Below are 14,048 nucleotides of genomic sequence, written 5' to 3'. Positions count from 1 at the left end.
GGGGGAAATATATATGTGTGCATATATATATATTTACAGATACATATACGAAAGTTCAACCTTTAACAACATGTTAGTGATAAAAGAAGGTCTTAATGGCCCCTGCCAAAATAGAACAATCTTCATGCTCTTTTCTCCATGGATACTTTTTAGCATTTTCAGCAGTTTTTCATAATAAACAATACAAAATATATCACTTCAGTTCTGCTTTGGGACAGGGATTGGGGTTTGAGATGGAAACATCCCAAATACAGTGGTGGGAAGGTGTAATGGTGTTGGGATTGGTGTTTGAATATTAAATGTAATCAAATATTATGAACTACCTTATAAATTAAAAATAAAAAATAAAATGACTCCAAAAAAATAGAGTTAAAAAAATTTTCCTAATCCCATAATAGATGTCATGACTCACATCAAGTAATTTATCTAAGGATATATTCAAAATATATGTAAGTCAAATCATCATGCTATCTACCCTAAACTTATAGAATAATGCAATTTCAATGATATCTCAACAAGAAAGGATTATTAGAACAAAAATTTTTAAAAATTTGATAACTACCTAAGTTTAGAAACACATTCCCTATCACACATGTTTCTAGAAAATATAAACATTGCTTTAGTGTTTCTGATGGAAGGAAAAGACTATTATGTAAAGAGCTTTATAAGAAAGAAATCAAGAAAATAATTATTTACATTTCTCTTTACCTAAGAGACAACTAAGTTTGGAGATACACACATTTTCTAATCAAATAGCTGCTACCTTTTCTTGAGGCTACTTAAAAAGCTGAAAACTAACACAGGGAAATTTGAAGTTACTAAATGATAACTAAAAGTCCTATGTCTATCAATCCAAATAAAAATGTATTATTACAAAACATTTCAATTGTATCAGGAGACAGTAAATCTTTCAAAGGCGAAGCTTCAAGATTATGGAGAAAAGTAATACATAAGGGCTAGAGAGAAAGTATAGGGGGCACGGCATTTGCCTTGCATGCTCCAACCCAGGGTTCGATCCCCGGCATCCCATATAGTCCCCCGAGCACCGCCAAAAGTAATTCCTGAGTGCGGAGCCAGGAGTAACCCCTGTGCATCACCAGGTGTGGCCCAAAAAGAAAATAAAAAGAAAAGAAAAGAAAATACGTAATAGATGAATTCATGTTTAAGTAATTCTTTTGGGTCCTTTTCAACCTTTGAAGCCTCCTTATAGGATAAGGCAGCCTTGAGGGGAATAACTCAAAGTTTCTTGAAGATGTTTTAACAGGCACACAATAAACTGAAAAGAAAAACACTCAGAACAGTTCATAATATTTTCCCCACCTATCCAAAAAGTGGCTTATCCCACCTGTGAAAACTGTTAAGTGATTTCTGCAAAACAGTATCTGCAAAGTTTCATAAAATTTCAGGATCATCCTTTAGTAAGGGTAATTTATTATCTGGAGTTCAAGTCCCAGAAGTAATATTTTTACAAAATTTGAAGAGTCCTCCTGCATTCATGCTAATTAGATAAATTAACAATAACATAAAACAGTATATTAAGAAAAATGTCACTGGGAACATTTCTTAATTATTATATATATACAGGTCTCAAAATTCACATTATTTTATGTCAAGTAATAATAGCAGTCACTCAACATTTATACCCTGATGTTTATCTCCCTTTAAACAGTCAGATGGTAACACCTTTCAGCTCCATCATCTGAATTATGAAAAATTATACTTCAATTAGTCCACAGTTTAAAAAGGAGAACTGTTAAGATAGGCTTTGTTAATGTCTTGCTTTCCTTAAATATTAAACAAATTTTCCTTCTGACTTTTGGTCACGTCGTACAGTATAGAAACAAAGATCACACAGGAAAAACTGAACACTGCATCTTCACCCTAGTCAAACTTCCAAACTATAAAGAAACAACTACACGATAGATTACTTTCAAGTAACCACAACCTCAACCACAAATTAATGCCTTAAAGATTAGTTCTAAATTTTCAAAAATAAAAATAAGAAAAAAATCACTATTATTTAAATCAAGATCATCTGTCTTCCAACCCACGCACATTAAGAAAACAAGAATAAATTCACCATTTTAGGAAAGCTTATATATATATATATATATATATATATATGTTGACATGTTACCATAGCTTAACAATTCAAGAAAGTAATTTAGGGGCTAGGGCTGGAGCAATAGGACAGCGGGTAGGGCATTTTGCTTTGCACAGGCCCAACCCAGCAGACCTGGGTTCACTCCGCCCCCACTCGGAGAGCCCAGCAATCTACGGAGAGTATCTCGCCAGCACGGCAAAGTCGGGCAAGCTCCCCGTGGCGTATTTGATATGCCAGAAACAGTAGCAAGTCTCACAATGAAGACGTTACTGGGCCCGCTCGAGCAAATCGATGAACACCAGGAGGCCAGTGCTACTCAAAAACTTAGGGGCTAAAAGACAGTTGTGTGGGTAGGGCACTTGCCTTGACTCGGATTCAATCCACGGCACCCCACATGATGCCTCCCCGCCAGGCCAGCAGAAGTGATTGCTGAGAGTAGAGCCAGGAGTAAGTCCTGAGCACCACCAGGTACAGCCCAAGAAAGAGCAAACACAAAAAAAATACATTAACTTAATATTCTCTCATTCTCTACTTCTCCCTTTGCTCACCTAAAAACTTTATCTCTGCAAAGAGATAAATAACAGAACACTTTATCTGTCCTTATTTACTAAATACTTCTGCCTTCCTGCCATCCCTTTAATTCCAACCCTCCAGTAATCCCTTGTAGAATTAATCCTTAAAAACAGAAAAGGAGTAATTTTCAAATGAGATGTCAAACATGTACTAAAGGGTGAATATCTATCTCTATCTTTCTAGATGTATATAGACATAGACATAGAGATAGATATATAATGAATAAGAAACTTTAAAGCAATTATACTCCAAGGCAACTTATATATATTCACAGAACTATTTATAAAAAAAAAAAAAAACCATGAAGAACCAAACAAACCAAACAGCCCAAAATATTAAGTCCTTGTCTGTATATGAGGGGACTGATCTTTTTCCAACTTTAATTTTATATTCTCTCCACGGGCCAGAGAAATAGCACAGTGGGTAGGGCACATTTGCTGCACGTGGCTGATCCCACTTCAATCCCCCAGCACCACATATTTCTCACCCTGAGCTGGGCCAGAAATGATCCCTGGGCACAGAGCCAGGAGTAAGCGTTGGGCACAGCTGGGATGTGCACCCCCCCCCCCCATCACCAACAATAAAAGGGGAACAAGAAATATGAACTTGCCAGCATTCAGCCCGGAGTAAGTACTGAATATTGCCTGGTGTAGTCCAAAACCCAAGGGGTTTTAAACCCAAATCTGGGTGTAGAGCTCTGAATCCTTGGAAGCTGGGGGTTAGGTCCCAGCCAGCTGTGCTGGCGCTTACTCCTGGCCCGGCTCTCAGAGGCCATTCCTGGCAGGATTCGGGGTTACCAAAAAGGACGTCAGGGACTAAACCCAGTCAACCACCTGCAAGGCTAGCACCCTTGTGGCTGTACTATCTCTGCACCCCCACCCCCAATTTAATCATTATGGTAACACGGAAATTAGACAAATATAGTCTTGATTCTATATTACTATCCAGAGTAATTTCAAATTTAGCTTTCAGGTGATTTTGTGTCATTAGCAAATCATCCTTCCTGAGACCAATCTGGATCATTTAAATCAGAAGTTCCCAACTTATTTGACCTCCATTACAAACAAGAAAAGAAAATCACTCCACCAGCCTCTGGAAAATCTACCTTCTCTCTGCAAAGAAGGCTACACTACCACCTCCCACAATATTGTTCCAACACCCCCAATCACTCGCGCATTTCAATCAACAAAATTCTTTTGTCCTCCTGTTTGCATCATGGCCACAGTGCTCAGATATCATTCTTGGTGGTACTCAGGGGATCACACGCAGTGTCAGAGATCAAAGAGGGTCAGCAGCATGCAAAGCAAGCACCCAAACCCCAATGCTCTCTCTTCAGCCCTTCCCTTAGGAGTCATTGTGGGTCACCACTACTGCTGGTGCTGGGGGGCAGGAGGTATTCCTGCAGTTCAGGAAAATAAACTATGTCACCTTCACATGCCATATTGAAGCACCCACTCGAGTTCCCATAATATACACATTTTAAAGTCTCTAGTTTTACGCGAAAACTTAAAAAGCTATTTATTAATTATTGATATTTTAAAACCATGCTTTAAGGTTAACCGATTTCAAGAAATCCTAAAGTCACCAAGAGGAGAAGCCCAACCTGTTGTTGCAATATAATGAAGTCATTCGCAGATTCGCCACATTTGGGACTACTGCCCAGGTGTCAGCATGACTCATTTCACCTGCAGGAGGATGCTCTTAACTATGTCTCAAACAATCTTGCAAAAAACAATCTTGCAAGTTATTTGTCCAACTCAAATAATGTCTGCTTTACAGATACATTGGTTTTTTGTTTTTTGGGGGTTTTTTTGTTTTTACTGAGGGGTGGGGGGCAGTCAGTCACACTCAGCCATGCTTCTACACCCAGGAATTACTCCCAGCTGTGCTCAGGGGACCATATGGAAGGTAAAGGCCCTACCCACTGTACATTCAGGCACAAATAAGTTTAGTTTTATTATTTTTCTCCTTCTGGTGAAAAAGCTGGTTCAAATATTTTAGCAGGGGGTCAGGGCAATAATACAACAGATGGGCATTTATTTTATCAGAGGCAAACTACCTTATCTTATATGAAATATAAAATATTTTATGATATTATCTCTGGTAGAGCTAGAGCAACAGCACAGCAGGTAGGGCATTTGCCTTGCACATGGCCAACCCGGGTTCGATTCCTCCATCCCTCTAAGAGAGCCTGGCAAGCTACTGAGAATATCCCACCAGCACGGCAGAGCCTGGCAAGCTCCTCGTGGCATATTTGATATGCCAAAAACAGTAACAATAAGTCTCATAATAAGAGACGTTACTGGTGCCCGCTTGAGCAAATCGATGAATAACAGGAGGACAGATCTCCGGTAAAATGAAAGCCCACACTGTTTATGTCAAGAGGTACAGTGAAAAGCTATGTACTTAAAATATTAGTTGAACCAAAATCCATTTTTAAAATACTGGAAACACTAACAGCCGGGTTCAAAAGACAACTGGTATCTTGAGGGTATTTTCTGAAAATTACAAACAGGACATTGTAAAGTCCTTGTAACATGTAAGATGAGCGCCTATAAAATAATACTCAATTAACAATTTGTTTTTTTTCTTTTTTTTTAATTTTTATTAGTGAAACACCATGAGGTACAGTTGTAGACTTACAAATTTTTGTGCTTGGGTTTCAGTTATACAATGATCGAGTACCCATCCCTCCACCAGTACCCATTCTCCACCACCACTGATCCCAGTATCCCTCCCACCCCCCATCCCCCTCATACCACCCTGCCTCTGTGGCAGGGCACTCCCTTTTGTTCTCTCTCTCCTTTTGGGTGCTGTGGTTTGCAAAAGAGGCATTGAGCGGGACCCATTTCTTACAAAATTTTGTGCTTGGGTTTCTTTTATACAATGATCAAGTACCCATCCCTCCACCAGTGCCCATTCTCCACCATCACTAATCCCAGTATCCCTCCCACGCCCCATCCCCCCATCCCACTCTGCCTCTGTGGCAGGGCACTCCCTTTTGTTCTCTCTCTCCTTTTGGGTGCTGTGGTTTGCAAAAGAGGAACTGAGTGGCAATCATGTTCGGTCTATAGTCTACTTTCAGCATGCTTCTCCCATCCTGGGAGGATCCTCCCAACACCCTTATTTGGTGCTCCCTTCTCTATCTGAGCTGCCTTTACCCCTAGAGTGTGCGGCTGGCCTCCAAGCCAAACCTCCTGGTATTTATTTTGGCTATTTTTGGGTATTAGTCTCCTACTGTTACTTTATATTCCCCAAATGAATGCAATCTTTCTATGTCTGTCCCTCTCTTTCTGATTCATTTCGCTTAACGTGATACTTTCCATGTAGTACCACTTGTATATAAATTTCATGACTTCATCCTTTCTAACAGCTACATAGTACTCCATTGTGTAGATATACCAAAGTTTCTTTAACCAGTCATCTGTTCTCAGGCACTCAGGTTTTTCCCAGATTCTAGCTATTGTAAACAGTGTTGCAATGAACAAACAGTTGCAGATATCACTTCTATGCCTCTCTGGGGTATATTCCCAGAAGTGGTATTGCTGGGTCAAATGGGAGCTCAATTTCTAATTTTTTGCAAATCGTCCATATTGTTTTCCAAAAGGGTCGAATCAGTCGGCATTCCTACCAGCTATGAAGGAGGGTCCCTTTCTCGCCACATCTGCGCCAACACCAGCTGCTTTTGTTCTTTTGGATGTGGGCCAGTCTCTGTGGTGTGAAATGATATCTCATTGTGGTTTGGATCTGCATCTCCCTGATGATTAATGATGTGGAGCATTGTTTTCTCATGTGCCTTTTAGCCATTCGAATTGCTTCTTTGAGAAAGTTTCTGTTCATTTCATGGCTCCATTTTTTGATGGGTTGGATGTTTTCTTCTTGTGGAGTTCAACCAGTACTTTGTATATCCTTGATATCAACCCCTTGTCAGATTGGGTATTGGGTGAATATCCTTTCCCATTCTGTAGACTCTCTTTGTATTTTGGTCACTGTTTCTTTTGAAGTGCAGAAGCTTCTTAGTTTAAGATAGTCCCATTTGTCTTTCTCTGTTTTCACTTGCTTAGCCAGTGGCGTGACATCTTTGAAGACACCATTAGCTTCAATGTCAAGGAGGGTTTTGCCAAGTTTGTCTTCAATGTACCTTATGGATTCCGGTCAGATGTTGAGGTATTTAATCCATTTTGATCTTACTTTTGTACATGGCGTTAGGCAGAGATCAAGTAACAATTTGAATCTAAGAAGGTACTCCAATTAAAAGTGAGCAAATTCCAAGAACGTATTCACTTGTCTCCAAACCACAAGACCAAAAGGCCAACAAAGAGCGGTATTGGGACTATTCCATGAGGCGAGGAGCCCAAAAGCAAACTGTACTTCTCCAGTAAAATAGAGAGAATGTAAGCAGCAAAGGACTGCAGACTAAGGGAATACCAAAGAGCAGGCTCTGCGCAGAGAGAAAGGCCAACAGGGCTGGTCTATACCACACACCCCTGAATGGTGCACGCACGCAAGCAAGCAGACGTGAGTAAGAAGATTCAGTAGTGTTACAAAACAGACTTCAAGCTCCCCTAAAGTCTATCCTTACCAGGCTCTGGACAGAAGTCTCGAAAGAAAATTAAATCTGGAGATTAGTATCAAACAGACTCTGGACTCAGGGACACTTGGAATTGTTGCTAGATGCCATATTAAAATTCCTAAACTACTGAGAAGACTCTACAGACAGTGAATGGAACACTCTATGCCCACAATCCCACTCTCACAACTAGGATCCTGAAGAGATCCAGGCTTTTCTAGTCCCCCAAAGACTAGAGATAATATGTTCAAATTTAAGAATATATGTTTGAAAAAACAAAAATTTGTTTGAATTCAAAATAAGGGGGTGGGGGGGCTGGAGAGATAGCACAACGGGTAGGGCGTCTGCCTTACACGAGACCGACGCGGGTTCAATTCCCAGCATCCCATATGGTCCCCTGAGCACCGCCAGGAGTAACTCCTGAGTGCAGAGCCAGGAGTAATCCCTGTGCATCGCCGGGTGTGGCCCAAAAATAAAAATAATAATAATAATAATAATAATAATAATAAAGGTGGCGGGAAGATATAATGGTGATGGGATTGAGCCTGGAATAGTGAATGTAATAAATTATTGTGAGCAACTTTATAAGATAAAATTTTTTAAAAATTTAAAATTAAAAAAATGCATGTTTTTCCAAACAAAAGCCTAAATCTCTAAATTAAAATCTACACCAAAATAGGGCTAGAGAGAGAATATAGCAGCTAAGACTCTTGCCTTGTATGCGGGTTCAACCTCCAGCACCACATATTCAGAAGTGATCCCTGAGCACAGAGTCAGAAGCAAGCCCTGAGCACTGCCACGTGACCCAAAAGCCAAAATAATAATAACAACAATAATAATAAAGTTCAGAACAGGAGGGATTAAAAAAAAAGAAAAAAAGTCAGATATACTCACAAAGAGTGAAGGAAAAAATGCCAAAGGAAGAATAGAATCAGATTTCTGCAATACTAAAGGTTTAAAGACAACTATGCAATACCTTAAGAGTCCCCAAAGTAAAGCATTTTCACCTTTGTAAATGTGAAAAAAAAAAAACAACTATTAAATAGACCCTTCAGCCATGTAGCATAAATGACCTCACTCATCATTAATCAGAAGCAAATGGAGATGTGAGGCAGCAGAAGGTCCCAACACATAGGAGGCATAGAGAATTCCAGAATGAAGGGAATCCCCCAAACGGGTATCTCACAGAAGTCTGGAGAAGCATTTCTAATCAGAGGACATCAGGGTATTAAGAAAAGATCCATCAGAAAGAGAAAAAGAAAAGGAGAACTCAAAGACTAAGCTTCCAGCTTTCTTTTACCCTAATCATGTCCAGCGGCTCTCAGGGTAAGGTCGTATGGGGTATTTCAAAGAGTCTTTCGGTAGGCCATGAGTGGGTGATGTGCCAGTCTCACATGCAGTCCTGCATAAAGGTATGATCCCTGAACAAGAGAGCCAGGCAAGCCCTGAGCACAGTCAGGCACGACCCAATCCCCTCCCCCACAAAAAATTAGTATCCCAAGGCTTAATTTATTGTTCTATACATCTAGAGAAACCCAAAGTGGATATACCTAGGCAATCATTATCCAACTGAGAAATCCTTTACTGAAACGGAAGTGGAAATGGTAGGGATAAGGGCAGCTAGACCTGAGCATCTCCGGGCATCTCTAGTTCGTGAACCAGGCCAAGAGAAACCCAAAGGGACTCGAGCGACATCTGCAGCGCCAGTGGTTTATGAAGCAAGGTCCAGAGGTGAGCAAGCGCCTTAAAACAATATTCTAATTCTCTTCATTTACAATTTAACTCACAGATAACATTTGAAAGTTTAATGTAAACTTAATCTAGATAAATTTCACAACTACTACTTTGAAACTGATTAAAGGTCAAAGTGTTTATAATCACAATGAGCTAAAAGCCCTAGACAAATGGAGAGAATGAAGACGAACTTGATACAAAAATGATACCTTTGTACCAAGGTCCAGTCAAATGCTATCACCACACCCTGTATGCTGGGCAGAGGGTGCTCACAGCATGCAGAAGAATGCTTCTAAGTATTTGCTGAATAAACTGCAGGTTATGTTTGCGACCCAAAACCTGTAGAAGTGCCTGCTATGTCATCAACATTCAAGGCTACAAGGTCACATACTTGTTCCAAAAGAATTTTACAGTTACGGATTGTTTGGTATAGCACTAGGCTTAGAATATGGCAAATGAAAAAAATTATTATGTAAAATAACGAATCAGGTGAAAACTTTTCATAAAAAAACAAGTAATTTATAGATTACTAAATCAAATCACTATGTAAAGCATTGACTTAACTGTGGGCAGTAACTGTAAATAATATCCATTTACAAAAATGATCTACAGCTATTCAGCACTCACACTTCTTTAACTTTTTAAAAATTCTAAAAATCATATCATGTTAAGTCTGAATTACATCAACAGGATTAAGAATCTAATCAATACAGTAATATTCAAGTATGTTACATAAAAATTTTGGTGAATTAAAAATTGAAATTAGGGGCCAGAATAACAGTACAACAGGTAGGGCATTTACCATGCCCACATCAAGTCAGGTTCAATCCCCAGCATCTCATATGCTACCCTGTACACCATCAGGAGTGATTCCTGAGTGCAGAGCTAGAAGTAATCTGAGCACTGCCGGGTAAGGGCTAAAAAGAAAAAAAAAATTAATTGAAATTAAAATATTACATGGGGCATATGCATGCTTTCTATGACTGTTTTCATTGGCCTTTTTGCCACTTTTGTGTCTGTTTATTTCAGTTAAATGGTTGCAGTAATGTTGATGTTTATATATAAAGTCACTGCACCCCCACTAGTAAATGTGACCACTTTCATTTCAGGATCCACAGAATGAGGCTTTAATTGCCATTAAAGAGAATTGAGGCAGGACAAAACAGATGTCACATGCAAAAAACTCAAAATGGTCAGATCAGAGTCCCTATGCAGTCACAATACATAGAGCAGTATCTGAATGAAAGTTGAAAGCTACAAAGTTTCTCAGAACATGACAACACAGTCAAACTATCTCTTCTACCTTTAAAATCCTATGAAATAAAACCTACATTTAAATCACCAATTTACAATAACCCACCGGAACTCTAAGTACTAGTGGGGGTATCTGTATTAGCTCTGGATCCCAAAACAAGAGGGATAAAACAGCAATGCATAGAACCTCTGCTAATTTTACCGTTTCAAATAGTAAGAGGAAATTGCTACTTTTTCTTATGACAGTTACTAGAATAGTATAATGTCTACAGTACAGAGAAAGATGAACAGAGGCTGGGGTAATAGCACAGCGGGCAGGGCGTTTGCCTTGCACGTGGCCGACCTGGGTTCAATTCCCAGCATCCCATACAGTCCCCTGAGCACCACCAGGGGTAATTCCTGGGCCCAGAGTCAGGAGTAACCCCTGTGCATCGCTGGGTGTGACCCAAAAAGAAAAAAAGAGAGAGAAGGCTGAATGAATGTCAAGAGCAGCGTTACTTTTTTTTTTTGTCCTGTTTAGTCTTTTTTTTCCAGTCTGTCATGGAATCACACCGAACAGTGCTCAAGGATCACTACTGGCAGTACTGGAAAAACCATACATAGTGTTGAAGATCAAGCACTGGTCAGTTGCATGCAAGACAAGGGCTGTGTCCACTGTTTATCTCTTAATTTTCATTTCAATAAATGCTTTTATTTTGGGTCTGGGGATCACACCCAGCTGACTGCTAAGGTTGAGAACTCAGGGAAACACAGAATGCAGAGAAATGGGAACGGGATGGGGGAGGAGGGGGGATTTTACAAGCTAAGTCTAAGTGCCAGACCTTCGAGCTATCTCTGCAGCACACCAACACCCCTCAAAACTACTTGCAATTGCAGCATCTACACCTATATATACTATGTGCCTGGCACTTGAACATTTGCTTTTAAAAAAAAAATGCCCACACGGTGTTTCACTAATAAAAATTTTTTAAAAAAAAGATTATTGCATTGAAAGAGATAACGGATTAAAGAGAATATAAGGACTACTCACATATCTTAAATGAGTTCCAACCTTTCCCTACAGCAGGGCACAGCTGGTGATGAGGAAACTACCATACAAGGTTTTTTGTTGTTGTGTTGCTTTAGCTATAGACACTTTGTTGAGGTATAATCAGCATCCAATAAACTGCACAAATTAAAGTAAAAAAAAACTGCCCTGGAAACATACTAATATCCCCACTTATACTAACTTTAAGATGTACCACGCTGGAATCCTAAAAAATGTGGAGGGAAAAAAATTACGAATACAAATCACTCTCACTGAATAAATTGAAAATTGGTAATTCTATCAATTTTTGACTCTGAAGATTATAAACAGAGCTCCAAAGGACATTTGATTACAATCTACTGTAATACTACTATATAAAAATAAACTAAATGTTTCAGCAGTCCAAGTTTATTTTAAAGTTTTAATTCTCACCATAAAGTCACCATAAATAAAAAAAAAAATAAAGATTTATCATGAAAGTAAAACTGCACACCATATTGCTAATTAGAAACTACTATCCGGCTACATTTATACAGTTGCGAAATACCAACTTTCAATGTCCTACCCACATAAAATAGGTAGTACTAGTGTAAATGAAGTGTTTCTCAAAAAAAAACTTTCTTAATGTAAACCCACTCTGAAAACCCTATGAATCATCCTTTAAGATCAGGTAAATTTTTGTATCGCTGACTGAGTATTCCAATACCGAATCACCATTCAAACAAATCATACGTGGCTGAAGATACAGTTCGACTGGCCGGAGAGCATGCTTTCCACAAGGGAGTCCCAGATTAGATCTCTGGCACCAAGATGACCCCCTAGCACAGCCAGGAGTGACTCCCCTTCCCAGTATGAGCCAGGAAAAGCTCCTGCACTGCTGGGTGGGGCCTGAAAAGCTACAAAAGTATGTCAACTAAAACTAGTCTTTGAAATATCTATTAAAATCTGTTTAGCATAAAGGCATAACATAATCATTTGATTTCTGGCCAATGATACTCACTCATAGCTTCAGGAATTTCAGTAAAGAGAATGAGAAAAGTGACAACCTAATGTTAGAACACTCCCATTCGCACCAATTAGTTTGACAGCATCTAAATTTAATTCTATTTAAATTTCCATATGACCCAGCAATGCCACTTCTCACCATCGACCCCAAAGGCTCAACACATTATCACAAAAAAATGTTACCTGCATCACTATAATAGGCAAGATCTGGGAACAACCTGAACGTCCAAGAACAGATGACTGGACTTAACTGTTGTGTGTACCTACACAATGGAATGGTCCTCAACTATAAGCAAAATCAAAATCACACACTCTGCTGCTATGGACGGAGCTGGCGCGTAGCCTGCTGCGTGAGGTCAACCAGATGTTCCCTCTCAGACATGGACTACAGAGAAACTTGGGAAGGGAGGAACAAATGGTCAAAGACAACTGAACCTAGGAACGGGTTTAAAGAACGGAACCAGGGTGAAACGGAACCAGAGTGGTGAGGGAGGCACAAGGTTGGGCAGGGATGCAGAGACCACAATGGAGGGAAGTGGACACTCTGGAGGAAGGTGTGGCTGCAAGAAACCCTTTCATTAGTGATGCTGTCAATCACGGGGCTTTAAATTAAAAAAATCAATCAACTGGGATTCTTGACAGCAGGTAACAGTGAAGGTCTATCATTATTTTCTAAGACATACCAAACTGCAGAGAGCGTGCCTCTTCCTACGTGTGTTCTAACTAGCTCATTTTGATCCTCACAACAACCATGTGTACGGTTATCCTTTTACCACAAACAGGCCGAGAGAGATGCAGACCACTCTACACAAAGCAGACTGACTTAATGGCTTCATCTACAAACTAGTTTCCCTTTTTCTTGTCAGGGATCGGACCTGGGTCAGCCGTATGCAAGGCAAGTGCCCAACCCGCTGTACTCTCCAATCCCTACATCCTAGCTTACTGGGGGCTGCAACCCCGTAGTGATGGGATCCCATGGCACAGGAAGCTTGCCTGAAGGGAAAAGATTTCTGACCATGTAACTGCCAAAAATTAACACCAAAGCAACAATGCAATGAATCTGAGGTATTTTTTGGCAGCACTCTTCCTTCTTGGACAAAGGGATGGTAAATAAGAGTTTAAGAAACCCTCCTCTAAATTACAAGGCTAGTGGCACTGACAAAAATCTTATTTCACAAATCGCATTTTCAGTTCTATCAGATCATCTAAATGCCAAATACATAGTATTAAATTCATTTACTATTCTTAAAAAGAAAAAAATCTAAAATTATTGCTTTTCAAATGGAAAAAAGCTTTCCTCAAAAGCTTTTTGTCTCGAGAATTATTTCTGCAGCAGACATTTGATCCAGCATCCATTTCTTCCTTCCAAGAATCCCAGATTTCTGACTTGGGAACTTTTTTTTGAATTCTATGAAAGCACCATGGTTTCCAAAGTTATTCACAGTTGGGTTTTAGACATGCGATGTTCCAATGCCAATCCCACCACCAGTCTCCCCGCCCCCAGGGTTCCTGGGTTCCCTCGCCCCCCACCCCCATCCCCAGCCTGCCACCTTGACAGGCACATTTTTCAGTCTGTTGCAGTCTGAATCTCTCTTTTTCCGTGCTGCTGACTCTGTGGGTCGGGTGTGTGGCAACTCCTACCTTCTTTACACCACCCACAGCCTCAGATCCCAAAGACCTCTGCTCCCCTCTGCTCCCAGTCTGTCTCTTCTTTCCCTGTTTTCTTTCCTTCTCTGCCCTTCTTCGCCCGGAATTCTGGGGGGGCCAAGGTGATCTGAGGA

General features: G+C 40.0%; 1 protein-coding gene across 6 annotated transcripts in view; it reads right to left on the bottom strand.

Annotated features, from left to right (window-relative positions):
• Window positions 1–14,048, bottom strand: part of AGFG1 (ArfGAP with FG repeats 1) — a 76,315-nt gene that overhangs the window by 58,448 nt on the left and 3,819 nt on the right. The gene's annotated exons all lie outside the window — the stretch shown is intronic.

Source organism: Sorex fumeus, unplaced genomic scaffold (assembly GCF_029834395.1).
Source record: "Sorex fumeus unplaced genomic scaffold, SorFum_2.1 ptg000005l, whole genome shotgun sequence".
Lineage (NCBI taxonomy): Eukaryota > Metazoa > Chordata > Mammalia > Eulipotyphla > Soricidae > Sorex > Sorex fumeus.
Note: the sequence above shows the minus strand (reverse complement) of the source record. Positions and strands in the feature narration are given on the sequence as shown.